The 20253-nt window shown below is 36.1% G+C and overlaps 1 protein-coding gene and 1 long non-coding RNA gene across 4 annotated transcripts in view; both read left to right on the plus strand.

Annotated features, from left to right (window-relative positions):
* LOC139984816 (uncharacterized) overlaps positions 1–20253 on the plus strand; it is a 153854-nt gene that overhangs the window by 35495 nt on the left and 98106 nt on the right. The window contains exons 1-2 of one of the 3 annotated variants that reach the window (XM_071998898.1): positions 3969–5137; positions 7719–10602. The gene's annotated coding sequence lies outside the window, so the exon portion shown is untranslated. Of the gene's footprint in view, positions 1–3968; positions 5138–7718; positions 10603–20253 lie in introns of those variants that run through there. The other 2 variants (XM_071998901.1, XM_071998904.1) reach the window with 2 other exon arrangements.
* Positions 15123–19953, plus strand: LOC139954847 (uncharacterized). Its single transcript, XR_011788213.1, has 3 exons — positions 15123–15716; positions 17926–18025; positions 19560–19953. It is a non-coding gene; the product is annotated as an uncharacterized lncRNA (long non-coding RNA).

Below are 20253 nucleotides of genomic sequence, written 5' to 3' on the forward strand. Positions count from 1 at the left end.
TTTGAAGAGAACGGGATAGAAAAACTCTTGATGACCACATCGATGGGATCTTTCTACACGTTCGACCTTGTAGTGATGTAAAAATAGGAAATTTTTCAAGTCATTAATATAAGCAACCTTAGAACTTCAGGGTGCTCTCAGCCTTAATATACTGACATTTATTCATCGAGAAATATTACTTCTTAGGTTTATATAACAATGTTTGATATATTTAATAACTTGATTATTTAGATCGGACAGATAATCTCTATAAACAGCATCAGCATGACTTACACTTTGTTGATATATTTCAACAGCTGATCGGAATAGTGATATAATAATAATAATAATAATAAACAGTTCTTATTAAGCGCCCGTAACAGAAGTCTCAGGGCGCTTTACAAATAAAAAGGTCAAAAAATACATAAAGAATACAAGATATCCATTCTTATCTTCCTGGTAAAATATTTCATCTGATTAAGGCAGCTCCTTGGTGGGAATCACTGATATAAAGTTGCTTCCGAGAATATTCCATTTGTGGAGGTGCGCCCCTCTTGAATGTAGACCATGGCAAAGGCAAATATGTACTTAACGAGATATAGTAACTCACCGAGGTATATATGACAGGAATACACTAAAACAATGAAAGACTAATTAAAAATTAATTATTGAAAAAGTGTATCATTGTACATGCACCTCTAAATGTACCTGACTGTCTATCAAATTAAATAATGTGAGATAATTGTTTAGGTTAAATTTATTTTGCATATGTACTTCTGTATATTATTACTTTAAAGGAATATATCAATATACACTCTTAGGTTGTTTTGTTTGTAAACTTTTACTTTTTTGGAATTTTATTTCATCCAACTGTACAGTTGATAAAGTATAAACATTCAAATATCCGAACCAAAATCTGTTACACATATTTAAAAAACAAAATTAACATATAAGAAATCGTTTTAATCATCATTTTTAATCATCTTTCAAATACAATTTTGTTTGTGATTCTTTCTTCTCTATCAATCTGAACAAATCTTGGCGACTTGTAAGTCGTAAATATGTCTGACATTTATTTTTCTCACAAATATCGTCTTTCTTCTCTGCATTGCGTCAGTTTCGGGGTTGGTGTGTCGGGGGGGGGGGGGGGGGGTTATCGTAATATGTCTGCTGTAGCGAAAAAGAGAGATGTATTTGCATCTCCTTTCAGATCCAACAGGTCCTTTTTAACTAATTGAGCTGATGTCATGGTTATGCGTCTCTCTTTGTTGCTGAAATTCATTTATTTCATTTTATGAAAATAAAAGTCTTACCAAGGCCACATAATGTCAAGATTTTTAAATAAAGGGCTCTGATGTGGCATAGGTATACTCCTAATTTGACTTTAGTGTGGTTCAATTAAGCAGAACATTTGTTGTACTAGAGCTTTTTGGAGCAGAATTTAGTTTAGAAAGAAATAATCCAACCGCTGCTGATTCTCTTTTATTTGGACACGATCTGTATATATTTTCCATCTTTATATTACATTGAATGACATACAAAAAGGCATCAAAAGATGATTAGCAACATTAGGTACATTCACACAGTGATATATATATATATATATATATATATATATATATATATATATATATATATATATACGAGAAAACAACCTAATTTTCTCGTGTGTACGTATTTTCTATCTTGCCTGTTTTACCGTATTAAAATGTTTCTTACGTAATGTTTAAGCTAGGAGGTCTCTAGTATGTGTAACTTGAGTATCATTTTATTGCTGGCTGTGAGAGTTGGTTCTTCCTGCCGGGGCTTTATGTAAACAGTCCGGTGGACAAGGCCTCCTTCGTTCTTAGTATACGGGGAATTTTTAGGGGTGCATACAGCGGACAGCGGGCGGGGTTAGCTCACATTCGTATAGCGCTGTAGAGAGCGTTGACCGGCTGAATTGGGTTATGGCGGTTGTCAATCTTCCTGGCTATTTCTTTATTGGCTAGTTAATCGTGTATAGGCTTCAACACAGTTACGGGGTCGCTTATAATGCCGTGCAAGGAGCGTTCTTAGGCATTACGTAAGGGTATATTTAGAGTAAGTTGCCAGGCAGAATCTATGCCGAATTTGTACGTTGTTTTAAGGACTTAGATTATTTTTGGCTTGTGCAGAGGATCGAGTAATGCACTCTGCAGCTGCGCTGCGTAACTGCTTGTGCCTGCGCAAGGTCGTCGCAGCGTAGGGTTCGCGGGCTGACGAACCTCATCGTTAGCTGCGCTGCGTTGTCCTATGGAGCTATAAACAGATGGCTCCATGGTTGTCCTTACGCTGCGTCGCCCTTGACGCAGTACCGATATTTAGTCTGCGTTGTACCTGCGTTGTCTTTGGCGCAGCGCCTAGTTAGCAGTGCTGCTCTACAGTCTATATATAAGGGATTAGTTTGCCTTGACAGGGCTAGTTAATGTACGCCACCCTTATTTTTTTGTTTAGGTTTTATTGTATCACTTTCTGTATATATTATTTGGTTATTACTTAACGAAAGATGTACGGCAGGTACATTGTTTATCTAATTATACTTTTTAAACTCTTAATGCACTGTTAGTGTACTTCGTTTCAACGGTGTCCTCGAGTCTCTCTCTGTACAACCCCCTTCCTCACTTGCCGACTGGGTACTGCACCATACCATCGAAGCGGAAAGCGTTACAATATATATATATAAATATATATATATATATATATATATATAGTATTTACATATAAGTATTTACATCAACTTAATAATTTATCATAAATTTATCATATATATATATATATATACATATACATATATATATATATATATATATATATATATATATATATATATATATATATATATTATATATATATATATATTTTTTTTTTTTAATACAGATTGAGATATTAAATCTCATGTCAGTAACATAGCATATGAACCTATTTAATTTCAATCGTAAATGGGTGTAACAAACCATAAATAAAATTTGCTAATCTAAGTTAATATTTTGTCAGAGGATACTTAGTTTTTCACTTATTTTAGTAAATAGAAACAAATATATGATCTTGATCGAAACGGTCTTTGAAACTAAACAGAATGCGTGATTTGCGTCAGACGATTGCACCTGTATTCGTGCTAAATAATCGGGTTTGTCTGGATGGGTAAATTCCACAATACTAAGAAACACACGCATAGACGCATTAAATGTTCAACGTCAGTTTAATACAAGTAATTAGTCATTGCTGTTATGGTAAAGTGTGATTAATCTAGCTTCCCAATAGAAACCTTAACTTACAATTGGCGTATGCCGTTAATGATGTATCCAATATATGCTATGGTGTGTTTGGTAATTAGGTAAAATGAGTGTCTATATTGTTCAACAATGACGTTTGTGAAGTAGTTTTTTCAGTGCAATTGTATTATTGAAATATGAGTAAAATGGCTTCAATGAGTTGATGAAGAATGAATGGAACAATATCTCTTCTTCCTCCAAAGAGCGGAATGCATGATCATGTTTATTTCACATTAGCATCCTTTATTCGAGGAAATGGAATAGCTGTTGTTAATATGAGAAGTGGAGATATTATGACCTACACATTTCATCATAACTTTGTATTTGCAACACGACTGCCTCCCACACTACGATAAAAGGAGGTCTGTCATATATAGTAATGTGTCACAGAGAAAGGATGTCTTTGATTGATCGTAACTGATAATATCGCAATAATTCATTTTTGTTTAATGTGAGGTTCCTACAAAAACGGGAACATAAATAGATGTATTAATTTGAGAAACGGTACCAACTGATGGATATGTTATGATCATCTTTTTGTATCTTCTGCTTACTTTCAACGCATTTAAATTACTACTTATCACATTTGGGAAATTTCAAAATATGGTTTTATTATGCCATTTTCTAAAGCAAATCTAGACAGATAAAGGCATTTAATTGCATCCATTGATATGGATAATAGTATCACTTTTGAGGAAGTATCCACAGAAAGCCTTTCTTGGATATGGCAGTTGTAAGTGACGGCGCTGTAGTGGGATAATGACAGAAACAATTGCCTTGCCTAATCATTATTCTTCATTATGAATTTCGATGTAGGATTCTTTTTTTGATTAACATCAAGAAAAGAATCACAAAGTTGGAGTGGGGAAAGAAGTGTAAATATAAATAATAGAAATTCAACCTATAAATGTTTAAGATTGAATGGAATTCAGTTTTAACGCTGATAAATATAGCGGCAAGTTTAGTTTTTGCTTAATGCAAACAATCTTTGGCAGATGGAAATTATGATGAGATTTAAGATATCATAGGGGGAAAGTAATAACACGCTCATCGTGATGATTTAACTTACAGCTGACTTGTGTTTGAAAAATTGGTTTGTTAATACTACGTGTAACTTCGTGTAGTTAACAGGGTCAAAGACAAACTAAATGTATTGATAAATATTTCGCGTGACAACGAGCTATAGGTCTGTCACTGTACACCCCATTTTCCTGTCAACGTAGAATGCATATCAAAACTGTTTCTGCTAGTATTATAGGGTAAACATAACAAGAAAGTTGGTAGTAACTTGATATATTCTGACGTTTACTATTATTAATAAGACGAGATCAGCTTCAAGTGACCAGAAGAGCAATTTGTATGAACATAAAGAACCAATAGTAAGTTCCACACTCATTACGAACAGAGGAACCGCCCCTTTAATTTATTAAGCGGATAAATTGTGCCGCAAGTTTAGTTGTTGTTTAATGCAAACAATCTGAGCGATGAAAAGTATGATGGTGTTTCAGATATAACAGCTGAAAAAGTAATACCATCGTGATTAAGTCCAAGTAACTGAAGTGCAACTGTCTTGCGTTTGAAAACATTTTATTTACACAACGCGTAACTTCGTGTACTTTACAGTGTCAAAGTCTAACTATATTAAGTTGATAAATCCATCGATCGTGTGACAGATCTGCCACGGTGAACGCCATTTTTCTTTCAACGTGAAATGCATATTGAATCTGTTTCTGCTAGTATTCGAGGGGATATATACCATAAAAGTTTAAATTATACTTGGCATACTGACGTTTACTACAACTAGTAAGACGACAGCAGCTTCAGGTGACCAGAAGAGCAGTTAGTATAAACATAACGAACCAATAGTAAGTTACACTCTAATAACTCAAAGAGGAACCACCCCTTTCTATCGTCAGTAAAACTAATGTAGGCCTATAACTGTATTATGTGGGTATTGTTGGAGTAACTGTTCTGAGACTAGAAGGGTACTTTACACACGATCATACCAATTTGTTTAATATTATCCACTTGTAACTGAAGTCGAAGAAAATGCAATAATTCTTCGCTGTATTGAAACAGCTTTCCTTCATTCTCTTTTCTGGTTTTGTTTATTCTTATCAATGAATAATATTAACCCATTTTTCTATCATCTTCTGGTATGGTATATTCTAGAAATTTGAAATGGTCGGTTGTACCAGAAATGACAGTTACGTAATGACTTCCGTTCATATACACATGATATACATTAACCAGGTAATGTATATAGATGTATGCATATATGAGAGCTGGTAAGATGACCTTATAGTATGAAACGTTTAATATTGCGATCACTGGCTACGAGCAGTTTATTCAAGAGCCATATGTGGTGGATTTTGTAAGGAGGTAGTTAGTATTGAATGAGTATAACGATATCGATGTTTCCGAGAAGGATACACGAAAAATGAAACATCGACCCTCCCTCCTTTGAACGGAGGGCGTTGTGGTCAAGTGGTTAAGGCAGTGGACTTGTAATCTTAGGATTACAGGTTCGAGTCCTGGCCAGATCATAGCGTTTTGTCCTTGGGCAAGGCACTTTATCTCCATTGCCTTTCTCAACCCAGATGTATAAATGGGGTATTGCGAGGTGACTTGTAAATGTAGTTGCGTGCACCGGTTTGTGGCTGCATCCTATGGGAAGTGACCCAGGGGACACGTGGTTGTGGTGCACTGCGGTACCCCAGGAGAGATTGTTTGAATTGTGCACAATTTGGTGTGTAGGTGTGACAAGTTACCAATGAACAGGGTTAAGTAAGTTGCGCTATATAAGAACTGTTAATTATTATTATTATTTGAACTACAAATACAGTACTTCACAATACGTTTAGTGTAAGCATCATTTCGCCGATTGTTTAATACAGATCTCTGAATGGAAATATAATGCTACCAGAACCTACTGTGCTAACTACTGTTTATTCAGATTTGAAACATCGATATCCAGTAAAGTTGTGCACATTTCTTTTTAAGGCTCCGCATACATTCTGCAACTAGATGCAATCTATGTAACATAACTCACACAATCTTTCATGAAAATCAATGTTTGTGAACTTCCCTTTTACGATAGGGTGTTTACTATTTGTACAGCGGATTTTAAATAAGTTTACTCCGTGGTGGAAATTTAAGTTATTCAAGTAACTCAAGTTTCTCTTTGTACATTATTGAAACTTTGCAATGAGAGTTACTGTTAAATTCGCCTTACCAGTCTTGTTTACAAACATCAATTAGTCGTTGATCTATATTTGCTTTGAGCCAAGTCTTAAATATTACAGGGTATTGCATTTGAGGGGTAACGTCCAATACAAGCAAGAAAATGTGTTTGTGCAAAGATCGACAATTTTACTACAAATTCACCAAATAAAATATGCTATTTCCTTTATTGGGATTACTCTTTCTCAAACTATTGAAACATGGTAATGTAAGTTATTGAAATTTCTATCACATGAATATTACCACAATATGTGCAAATTTATGTCCATTTTATAATATATGATGTTGCACCTCTAAATTCTAACCCTAAACCAATTCAGCATGGTACTTTTAAATGTGATCATACTTCGAGATGCATCGTCTGCAGCCACCACATTGTTGAATCGAATTCCATCACCATCACTAGCGACAGTCTACAACTCACACACAAAAATAAGGGCCACATCACTTGCAAAACCACTAATGTCATTTATCTGATCTATTGAAGAATTTTCGGCATCCAGTATGTTGGTGAAAATAAAACCACCCTCAAAAAGCGGTTCTATGGTCACATGTCCACAGTCAACACCATGAAGACTGAGACCCCGATTTAAGAACACTTTAACCTTTCCACCCTTCCCTACACGGGACTGAATCCTTAGGTAGCCGCCCTGAGCTAGAACGAATCAGCAGAGAGAGACTGTGGATGCAACGCCTTCGCCATTCACCATTCAACCTCATGGGCTCAACATTCAGGAAGGACATGACATACTTTTTCTCACGGTCCCCCCTCCACCTCCATCTCCCCTCATTATCCCTCTGTCACACTTTTCCTCGTAACTTTCCACTTTTTCTTCTCCACACCTTTCTGTCTTTGTCCTTATATAGTTTATTCCCTACCCGCTTCCTTTAATCCCCTCTTTGTCGCTCTACAGTTTATCTCCTACCTCTCCTCTTCCCCTGTTGGTTTCTTTCATTCTTCTCACCATCCCTTGTCTACTAATCCCCTTACATCTATATTTTATGTTCACCATGCTTATTAACCTGTTTGTATTCTGTGCGTGTGTTTTCCCCTTCTGTTACTGTTACTTGTCATCTAGCCTTTGAAAAAGTTAGGATCCAAACGTCAGGCCAACTTACTTTTACACTTTCTTTTACATAGGCTCTTTAGTGGATAAGCAGTTTGCTAACTGCTTTATTTTACTTTAATTTTATAAATTGCAGTATCAGAATCTCGTCAATCAAGCTCAATGGCTTCGTCGACTCCTCTCACGGATCTGGCAGAGAACTTCTTCTTGTGTTCGGTTTGCTTGGATCAATATAAAGAACCGAAACAGTTACCGTGTCTCCACCGATATTGTAGAAATTGCTTGAAGACAGTCACTGAAGCAAGCTATGATGGAAAGCTTAAGTGTCCATTGTGTAAAGAGCAGTACGTAATACCAGAAAATGGTGTTGACGATTTCAAGACTGACTTCCATATGAAGAGTATTATTGAGTTTATACAATTGCAAAAGTCTTTTGAAAATGCAGATTTAAAGAAATGTGTTAGCTGCTTCAAGAATACAGAAGTTTCAGCTTTTTGTTTTAAGTGCAGAGATTACTTGTGTGAGCAATGTTACAAGGTTCACGTCGTCAGTAAAATGTTTACAGATCACAAAACCCACATTCTGAGATTGGATAATATAGAAGCAAAGAATATGACACTGGATAAATTAACATCACTAACGGAAGATCCCAGGTGCCATATCCATGACAAAAAAGAAGCACAATTATGCTGCAGTTCTTGCGGAAATGTACCAGTGTGCATAGCTTGTACATATAATAAGCACAAAGGTCATGACCTGCATGATGTCACTGAAATAGCAGAACGTGAAAGACAACTACTGAAACAAGAACTTGCTGCATTAACCAAATACAAAGGTAAACTATATGGCCTCCCAACAAAAATACAAACTACTACACAGAAGCTGAATGAAAATGCCGTGAAAAAAACAGAAAGATTGATATATCAGCACAAGCAACAAGCACACAAGATTAAATATAAACTTGCGGAATGTACTAAGGAACGAAAAAGAGGTTTAGAGGACATCGGAAGCAAAAGAATAGAAAACCACCGTCAGATCACTTTTAATTTGGAAGAGGAGTTGAGCCAAGTGAGAAAGAAATATGATAATCTCAGGGAAACAACGAATCAAAAATATGACAACGAATCTGAAGAGTTTATAAACAAATGTGATGAAACTGAGGGCGAGCTCTTTAGAAAACTTGGAAGCCTAGATGCTAACTTAAAGAATTTGACAACAGCAAAAGACCAGCTTGTAAATCAAAATGAAAATGAACTAAAACAAGAGAATATTGCGAACAGATTATTAAACGATACGAGAACCTCACAGCAACGACATCATCTATTCTTGCTACTAAAGATTATTGGACACACGCTCAGTGTATTCCTGATATTAGAGTAGCATGTGATACTCTGATGGTAGAAATGAAAAACGAATTTCCAGAGTTGAACTCTTTATCTGATTTCGTTATCAGTGATATCACAGAGGTTATTAGAGGCATTGTCACGATTGCTCAGCATCAAGAGTCAGTGGTTGATGTTGCAGGAATCAAAGTTAAAGGTAGATATTTCACTAGTATTACAAGCAGAGGAGATCTCAAGATTGTCATACTTCATAAGGTATCTGAAGGGTATTTCACCATCACTGTGTTCAACAGTAAAGGTGAAGTACAACGACAAGATCAGATCAAGAGTGATGGGGACGTGATCATCTGCGGTATGTTATCTGAGTTCAAAGTTATAACAGCGTCTCGTCAGCGAAATGAAATCGGTATTTACGATGTACGTGATGGTGCATTTAGCAGGAAGAATATTCGTGACGTCATTACAAGTTGGCCATCTAAACAGAACGTGAGTTGTGTAACCACTGATCCTGTGAAGAATCATATTATTGTTGGTACTGACAGCAGAAATGTGTATGTATTTACTGATCAGTTGATTTACAGACACAGGATTACATTACCAGATAAAATCCGTGCAGCGTATGATATCACTGTACATAGAGGTAGTCTCCTGATCTGTGACAACTCGCTTGGTAGATCATATGCAGTCACCATGGAGGAATCACAGAGTAAGCTGATGTATGAATTCACCAAACCAGATCTTTATGGATTAGACTGTAGACCTATCAGTGTCTGCACAGACAAAAATGAGTTCATTTACATGCTATGGAAAGACGACAAGTCACGTCATTCGTTTGCTGGTTCAATTTTCTGGGAGATGTCGATAATCCAGGCGTCGAGGGCGAGCTGCAATCTTTTACAATACAGTCAGGATGGTCGAAAGTTACTCACAAAAAGATTAGATCATAACATGGATCGTATGTCAACGATAGAAGAGAACGGGATGGAAAAACTTTTAATATCAACAACTGTGGCATCTTTCCACACGTTCGACCTAGAAGTGACGTACATGTAGGAAATAATTTCAAAATAGTCATATTTAAAGCAACCTTAGAACTTCAGGGTGCACTAGACCTAAATGCAGAAATTTGTTCAGCGAGAAATATGACTTCTTAAGGTTTTCTTGCAATGTTTGTATTATTTTATTTCTTGATTATTTCATTTCCTATCAGACAGATAGTCTCCAAATATAACATGAGTATTAATTATTCTTTGTCAATAAAGTTCAGCAGCTGGTTAAAATTTATGATAATCAAGTCAGGTCTGAGTCATTGATCTTCATTTGTTCTCGGGAATAGCCCATGTGTGGAGGTGGGCCCCTCTTCAATGTAGCCCATGGCATAGGCTAATATGTACTTAGCGAGATATTGCAATAAGTGATGAATGAAGAATGTGCCGAAGTGAATTTACTTTAAATTCCAGTCAGTCGATTTATGATTCCAATAAAAAACATTTATATGTAAGCTACTCTTTCTGGCAACCATGTGAATATGGTCGATCACTGCATAATCTTCTAAAACTTCTATTTTCCGTGAATACCACTTTTTCAGAAAACGATTTGATAGTATACAAGTAATGACTGCGCATGTTGGACTTAACCAGTACATCGTAGCCAAAGCACTTGATACCCACTTAAAAGGTAATTAAACTACCGTAATTATTGAACATGACATCCTTGTATTGTCGTAACCACTGTTTCGTTTAGTTGTTTTTGCCATTAAATTACAATGATGTGCATTTGTTAATACATAGTTATAGCAATGAGGCAGCGGGACCAGAAGTTAGATAACTTTTCGAGTCTCGTCCCTTACAAAGTGAAACTAGAAAATTAAAGTTTATATCAAGAAAAGAAAACATCAAGACACAAATAGAAAAGCACACACATAGGGCTTTGACAGAACTGTGAAAGGACACATTAATACAATGCTCATTATAAGGCAGAACTATAAGAAAATTATTCGTTGACTAGAATATGTTTCACCTGTCTTTCATCAGATGAAATTGATTAGCTATTACTTAACAATTTCACTTAGAGAATTCCAGAGGGCGACACCAGAACATCTAGCCTCAGAATGATACAAATTAAGTTTTGGACATAGGAGTTTGTAACATATGTTAAGTTCGAGTGTTGTATGAATGAAATAAAACTGAGGAGAAAATTACCAATTTATAATTATAGAGCTCAATTAGGCTAAGCAGGTAAGCAAGGTGTTTGAAAAGCGCACAGAATGTTAGATAAATGAAGCATTACAAATGTTTCTAACAGTCAATTGCTGGATCTTGTATAAGCTACAAAGTGTTTACATGTGAGAATTACCCTACACGATGATGTTGTAGTTTAAATGAGGCAAACCAAGTGCATTATAAATTGTCAGTAAAGTGACTTTAGGTAAGAATAGTTTCAAGCTATTAATTGTACTATTTGCATATGCAACATTTTTGCTGATGATAAACATATGTTTTGCCAGTTGAATTTTGCATCAATATACAATCCTAGAAATTTAGCATAATCAGATGCGGTAATACGCACTCCATCAAGTATAACTAAGACTTTTGTGTAATCAGCTGCTCATTGCCAGATTTAAGAACATGAGTAATTTTTGCGATCTTAAGTTCAGATAGGAGAACATCTTTTGCAAGAGATAAAAGAGTTGTGTTCATTTGCGTTGATGTAGCTTAAAGATTTTGTTTGCATGTCTAATAACATTTCTAAGGTTATTTTTGTATATTGGAAGGATGAGCTTTGCGATCACGAAAATGCATTTGCTTATAATTGTTTTTATAGAGTTGAGTTTTATGTTTAACAGAAGTACCGATTAAACGTTGACTGTACCTAAACCGATATATCATATCCGCAGTATTCGATACAACCACCAAAACAAATTAAAACTAATTATTGTCAAATAGTATCGCTGTACATGCACCTGTGACTAAGCCTGTTCTTCTATACAGGTACATAATTTTTGATATATACTTAAAACTATACATAATACTTGATACACACATACCTTATTTTAAGCTATATATTGAAAAGAACACCTCTATGTAGTTATATCCACCTCTGACTGTACCTAAGGTACATCTTATCGGTAGTACTTGATACTCAAATATTAACCGTTCCATATAGTAATTGATATGCACATAATAATACACCGATTATTAAAATAACATATTACAATGGAAGATTTCACAGATATTAGTTCTAATGTAATGACCAGCTATCAATTTTCCAGCAAATTTAAACATATGAGATAAATGCTTAGGCTAATTTTAGTTTTCATATACATTTCTATTTCCTGTATATTAGTCCTTTGAAGGAACATGTTAACATACAGTCTAACGGTATTCTGTTGGTAACTGTATAAGTTTATTGAATGTTATTCTATCTATCTGTACAAAATTGATCGAACATACAATATAAATCTTCAGAACCAAAATCAGTTACATACATGTAAAAGGAAATCAACATATAAGAAATTGTGATAAGTTTTAATCATCATTAAAAACATTTTTACTTTTGATTCTTTCTTCTCTTTTAATCCGAACAATCCTTGGCGAAATTTTCAGCGTAAATATGACTGGCCTTTATTTTTCTCACAAACAATGTCTTTTTCTTCTCAGCAGCACGTCAACTTTGGGTTTCATGGGTGGTGTAGGTGGGAGGGGGGAGGGGGACTGAGTGGTAACTCTAAAATGTTCTGCAGCTGCTAAAAAGGGAGTTATAGTTGCATCTCCGATGTACAGGTAATTTCTTTACTAGTTGGGCTGTTGTCATGGTAATGCGTTTGACTGTTACTCCGTTAGTAATGGTTCCTAGGTTACGATTCCGTTACAGATACTTTGCTGATTTTACTCCAACTTGGTGAAGTGGTAACATGTATTATGGGGTAAAATTGTTATTAACATCAGTAAGTCAAAGGTCATTTGTGGTCATAAAAGGTGAAATCATAAAAATACCTACTTCTCCTTGGGTTTATGTTTGATGTCCATCGCACTTGGTGATAGTGATCAATATATGAAAGGTCGTCAAAGTTTTACCTTATTAAAGGTGAAAGCCAAACAAGTCAACAAACCATATGTTTTGTTAAAGTAGTGTGTCACATCCCACCGAATATAAAAAAGAAGCCAAATCTAGGCTGTACCGTCTTTACAAAGTACAATTGATGCAACATATTGTATTCCTGGCTCACGTTTTCATTAATGAAACCAATTAAACGACAAAACTCCTCCGTAATTAAGAGGTTTCTGCTATTGATATTAGCGTAAAGTTTAACGTAATTGATGACAGACGTCTAGACCATGGGTAAAATTGACTCAAAGTTTGTCATTTGTTTCAACATCATGGAGACTGAATGGAAACTGTAAATTGGTTTGATAATACATATTAACAAATGTGAAGGGGCCTCAGCTTTCCATACACAGTGCAGCAAGGACTCATTTCCACACTGTCCACACAGAACAATGGTTCAAGCACAAAATCGTATGAATATTTGTTGAACTTTTTAAATCTGAAGATCAGATGTTGTAAACTAAGAATGATATGATATGAGGATTAGAGTTAACTATCAACTTTTTTAAAGTTTGAATGTTCTTAAATGAATTTTGTAACTATTTCTACAGTTTCACTGTGGAAACTAGTATCCACGTGAGGGAAATGATTCTAAGAGAGCGCTCTCGTTTTCCTTCAAAATGGCGGCTCTCATGTAACGTAGTAAGTCTCATTCTAGTTCTATATATTGAGGGTTCTATAAGTAGTGGACTGAGGACAAGTATTAGAACGTAGCCCTAACTTTGTTATACTTCATTGTTGTGAAGTCGCACTCATGTGTACTTTGAGTTAATATTCTCTTGCTTCTTAAAAGGATGCATTTTACCAGCAGTCTTGTTATATATGCTGCAAAGAAATATATGTTAACTTTATTATTGGTGATTAAGTCTTAAAGGGATAGTATGTTTATAGCTGAAACTATTAACCTTCTCTTTAACCAATTTCAAGTGACTACAGTAATTGCACCATGTGTTTTTTTTTTCAGTGATGCATTACTCTTTTAGAGCTTGCAACTTGAAGCAATATAGTACATCACAAATTGCATATGTTGGGTAGTTAAAGCAGTATATAGTCAATATGATTTTGTTTAGTATTAAGTTGTTGTTATAGGTAGACGTGCCAATGGCGTAATGGTCGCAAAATACTTGTACTTTAAATATTGTTCTACAATGGATTAACACCATTGGGCGTTGAATTGTTAATATGTCATAATGATGCCCATTGTATGTTTCCTTTTGGAATTGGTTTTAGGTGATGATAACATTGTCTCTGAGATGTGTAGATAGTGTATAGTTATTTTATTTGTCTTAGTATTGTTTATTTTCATTAATTAACATGTGAGCAAATTGTCCGGTGACAATTTATTGCCACTGCTCTCTTGATTATGCTTTTATTTTGATTTGATCTTGAACTATGTAGTTGCATGTTTAAATGCCTGCGCCACCAAACAAGAGAGGTAATATATGAAACACTGCTTCTTTGTATATCTTCCACGACATCCTTACACAAATATAATGTTCCCATGCGTCATAGTTGCACATTAATGTTTTAGAGGACGGAATGGTGGCCACTTCCCCATACTGATGAGTAAAAAATAGAGTATATTGCCAAGTCTGCACATATGATCAGGGACATCTAAATACTCGTTGTAAATTTATATTGATACCTTTCTTTCATTTCATGAACATACAAGTCTTATCAAGGTCACACAATGTCAACAATCTAAATAGAGTTCGCTCATGTGGCAACGTTATAATCCCAATTTGACCCCAGGGAGGCACACTAAGCAGAAAATATGTTGTAATAATCCTGTTAACAGTATAATGTAATTTAGAAAGAAATAACCCGACCACTGCCGCATCCTACCCTGTCCCCTCTCTTACCCCATCATACCCCAAACCCATACCCCATACCCTTACAACCCCATTCCCATACAACCCCATACAACCCGATCCCATCCCCAACCCCAACAATACCCCAACATTATGGGAGTGTTAGTTCAGTGGTTAAAGCCGGTGCCTTCGAATCATAAGGTCCCCGGTTCAAGTCACCCAAGACTAATGTTTGTCGTCCAGTTACAGAGTTGTTGACAATTCATAATCATGGACGTTAAAGGCGATATCGCTCGTAGACTTTTTTTTGAGGGCGCTGGCATTATCGAGGTTTCAGCGAGGTTTAATGGGACCCCTATTAATCACGTGACCTCGGTGGCAAATTTAGATCAGTGAATAGCACAGGCAAGCGTATGCGCAACAAGCCCGTACCCATGCACACATAATGTTATAACACAGCATTTCAGTTTACTGTACTGTTTACCGCATAGGACTTTCGTCCTCGATAGTTTGTTGTTTGTGTGCCTTTTGAGTAAAGAATACTGTACGATTTTCGTCCAAATACATTCGATTAGAGTATTGTGACAATCATGGAAAAGGGATCAGGGCAAGGAGAATCGGGCGAAATAAAACGACCTTATCCTGGAACGAGCGTAGGCTAGGTTTAAGTGGAGGAAGGCCTTTGTTGCATGGACCTGACAAAAACAGCAGTGCAAAGGAACAACAGCGACGAAGAGATGCCACGAAGATCTATCTTCTACGTTCCTATGTAAGCTGGCAAATGGAGAAAGAACTCCACAAACATGTCCATGATTTGACTTTTGTGAGCAACGTATATTTCGCAGGACATTTGCTTCAGGATCACACAAAAAGGTAATGATTTGCTAAGCTAGGCTAAAACTGTATAGGGTACAGTAGTTGTCCTAGGTTACATGTATAGCCTATCAGTATTGCGAAGTACAGAATACTGCGAACTTGCGAAGTTCGGACTCCCCTAAGAAATACACGATTTCACCATGATAACCTACAAGCAAAAGCCAATATCACTAAAAACTACGAAGCTACAGTTATTTCCTCTCCAAAATGACCTATGTGCAAGTATGTACGTATATATTTGTCAATAAAATGAAGATATAGGCTAGGAGTTTTGGGGTATTTTAAGGCTTAGGTGTTCGAACTTCGCAGTGTCTAGTATGCTATTGTATTTGTAACATACATGATTTGATATGCCTAGGCTATGTAACTAGGCCTATCATTCATTATTTTTCCAATGGGCCTAGCGTATGCTAACCTTACCATACTTATCCTAGCCCAAAATAGCAGTAAGTTGTATTACTGAGTCAGCATCATCACTGTTTGTGAATGCTTGTCATGAAGATACTGTATACAGTTAAAAATGAAAGTATCCTTTCTAAAGAAGACTGACTGATATTTATGCAATGGAAAGCTGGGCCTTCTCATCACCAAAAATTAAACTTTTTTTGCCTCAACAAATTGATGGAAATATATTTTCTAACCACTAGGCCTAGGTGATCTGTTCATCCCCACCCCCTCCAGGTTCTAAATTTTTATCAGCTGTCCTTGTTTGAAGAAGATATTCTTGTGAATGAGCATTTGAAAAAAAAGAAAGAAGTTTGAAGCCTCATCTTTGCCCAGTCATAATTAACTAGGCATATATAGAACTAAGGCCTACAGTATAGTAATAAGTATCTGAATTTAGTGTTCAAAGTAACTGCATCCCCTAATTTTGTAATATGCACCAGCGAGGAAGGCCTACTGTGCTGTACAAGTACAACCACATGGACCTGCAGTTTTTCCTATAAAAATAATGCATCTACATAAATACTTTAGAATCACTCCTAACTGATTCACATGTTTTCACACTGCTACATATGCAACTATACTTCTAAGGTCAGCCACAGCCAGCATATACGCAATCAAGTTTTAATGGTTCATTTGGGCAACGGGGTGTATATGTTATCTACTGACTCAATCATGTGTACATTTCTGCGTTTGGGATTTTGAAGGAACCCAACTGCTATGCAAGAACTAAGGTAAATTAGCCTCACAAATTGAGGGAACATATTAGTACATATAGCTACACCTATATAAACCTTTATATTGCCATGCCTGGAGGTAAGAAAGTACCAGTTTTTTGTGTAGGCCTAATGCTATAATGTTGTGATAAGTTATCATATTTTTATATATGGGTCCATCCATGCCAAATCAACAGTGGCCTCCATGCCCACCCTCTCAGAATTGCCTGAAATTGATATGGTGTCTTGCAATATGTCTCAAAGGATGAAATTGGGCAAAAAAAAATTGGAAAACTTTTTGGTTGCTAGGATACGGCCCGCCTAGCAACCAAATCCAGATTGCATTTTAAGAGCCCTAAATGATCTGATGTTTAGTGTTCAAAAATTATGATCTATTAAATTTGGTGACCGTAACTATCTCTTGTGGAGAGTAATCTAGCGTTAATGGTAGTCTGAGAACTAGCTATGCATGTAAACAGGAATTTTTCACAATGGTGGGCTTATGTCATGGAGTAAGCTAGCATCTCAATTCTCACTCATGAAACCAACTGCTCACATAAACAGGAAGTTTACACAGTAGGTAAATAGTGAGTGTACATCAAACTTTGATCAAAAGACTGGACATCTTTTAATGATATGAAACCAATCAGTTCACTTAGACAGGAAGTTTACATAGTAAATTGTACATTGACATGTGAGCTCAGGTTGTTGAGCAAGCAGTTGGGCAACACAAAATTATCCTCACAATTTTCTTGAAAGGTACCACGGTTTTAGGATATGTTGAAGAAGAGTATGGAAGAATATATCATCCTTATTTGGGTTTAAATCATTGTGGGTTAACAATATGTTATTATTGAAATCTGCCAAAGTGTTTGTTTGTTACTTTTCTCTTTCATATTTTTTCTTGGGTATGATAAAAACATGTTTGTTTGTAATGATTTGGTCATTACCAGATTCATTACGCATACAATTAAGCTTGGGGTGTACAGTAAAATTACTATTTCAGTTATATGATTTACGGACAATTTTTTTGTTTCATTGAACAGGTGTCAAATGCATCTTTCCAGAAGGATGCCGAAAGTCAAACAGAGGCATTCTCAGCAGCTGTCACCACAGAAAGCTCAGTTGACACTCAGAAAGGAGAAGGTAAATTTATATGTTTATCCTTGCATGAATAACAGACTGGAAGAGCAGTGCTAATCTTATATCTGATCTGATGTGATCAGAAAAATAATACAATTTCATTCTCATTAAATTCCTTAAGAAAAGAAAAAAAATGGTAGCATATTGCTCATCCACTAAAAAGCGTACATGTGTATGAGAATTTATATAAAAGTAAGTGGGCCTGATATTATGAGGATCTTCTTTAGAGGCAAACTGACTAGTAACAGGTAATTCAAGAGACACAATAGAGCCTGGAACAGAGAGGACATGGTGAACACAAAGAAAGAAGTTAATGGTGTATTGAACAAAAGGAGTCAGGGAAAGCAGAGGTATTTAGATAAACTTTGGAGTACAAAGCGAGGATTAAGAAGGAGAGAGGGGGAATGAACTATGGCAGAATACAGAGATGGAGCAGGATTAAGTTAGCATAGGCATAGGAGCCTCATTTGATTTGTGGGGGGCTTAAACGACTTGCCCGAAAAATATGACCGAAATTTTCGCGTGCTCCACGCGCGATCAACATGTTGTTGTGCATATCATATAGGCATTCATCGGTTATTACATCACATGCCAATAACATACAATCATTTTGCGTCTTACTGTATTAGCCTTCCATATTGGTTAAAATTATTGGGGAATCTGTTAAACAAAAATGATCATAACAATGTAAGTTTAAACATTGAAAAACACATTGCAAAATATTCTTCTTGCAGTAGGTGCCTGAAAAATTCTCAACTTATTGCTGAATTTTCACCAAAAAAAGTGAAAAACACATTGCAAATTATTCTTTTTTTAAGTAGGTGCCCGAAAAATTCTCAGCATATTGCCGGAATTTTCACCGAAAAAAGTGGAAAACACATTGCAAATTATTCTTCTTTCAGTAGGTGCCCGAAAAATTTTCAGCATTTTGAACGAATTTTCACCAAAAAATGTGAAAAACACACTGAAAATTATCCCTTTTTAGTAGGTGCCCGAAAAATTCTCAGCATATTGCCCGAATTTTCACCAAAAATTTTGGTTGGGGGGCTGCAGCCCCCCAGCCCCCGCCCCCTACGCCTATGTAAGTTAGTCATGTCCTTCTTGTATATTGAGCCCATTCAGTTGAATGGTGCTAAGGCATTCCGTCCACTCTCTCTATCTCTGCTGTGGTGTACTATGTCTGAGATGGTTAGTCTACGAATTTAGTTACCTGTTGGGAAATGTCTTACTTTAATGGTATGAGTGGGGAACTGAAAGTGTTCCCCTACTGGAGTCTCCATTTTCATTGTATTGACCTGTGACTACTCTAGAACTGCTTATTGAGGGTGGTCTTGGTTTCACCAACATACTTGTAACTTCAATATCTTCTACTTCAATGTCCTCTAAACTCAATGACACCATTTAAATTGAAATATCAGTTTCCAGTGCTGCAAAAGTGTGATAAGTTCTAAACAAAAGTATATTTTTAGTCACAGCCATAGTAGCTGTAGCAGGATACTTGCAATCTAGTAACAAATGTTTTATGTAATCTTTACAGATACTTCTGATCCAGTTACTTCAACACCTCTCAAGAAGCCATCTGCCATGTTCTGTCCAATGTCACCAGTAGGATTAGATATGGAGCAGCATGGGAGAGAAACCTCAGACCATACAAATACACATTGCCACATTTACATGATCCTGAACAAAAGAGATCATACATATGGCAGGTGCAAGCACTTTTCCCAGACTTTTATTGACAGGTTGTGCGACATTCACGTTGGATTAGCAGCTATTGATACATCTGTATCACCAGATTGAGATAAATTGCTTTCGTCCATTTTGTTCGATAGTAGCTATGACTGTGAATCAGAAGCTTGGCCACCCTCTAAGTCAAGGTGGGCAAGGTTGGGGAAATTCAATCAAGGAGTAACAACCAGAGAATGGCCAGCTTTGTATTATTGTATATAGGCCTAGACAAACAGCGGGTATAAATATCTGTATCGGTTTATTTATACTGGTGTTCATATCCGTTGCCAGGAGGCAGGAGGGGATATGATTTGAACGTGGGGTGGGGGTGGGGAAGGGGTCCCCTTTGAAGTGTTCAAACGATGCTACATTTTACATCTATCTTCTTGAATCACATGTATATTAAACACCCCTATAGACACGATCAATCAGTCCTGTCTCTCACCTCCTCTCATGCACTGGTGTATTTATTTCCTGGCAACATAACAGTTAGGCATAGTAAG

The sequence above is a fragment of the Apostichopus japonicus genome, chromosome 17 (genome assembly GCF_037975245.1).
Source record: "Apostichopus japonicus isolate 1M-3 chromosome 17, ASM3797524v1, whole genome shotgun sequence".
In the NCBI taxonomy this organism is placed as follows: domain Eukaryota; kingdom Metazoa; phylum Echinodermata; class Holothuroidea; order Aspidochirotida; family Stichopodidae; genus Apostichopus; species Apostichopus japonicus.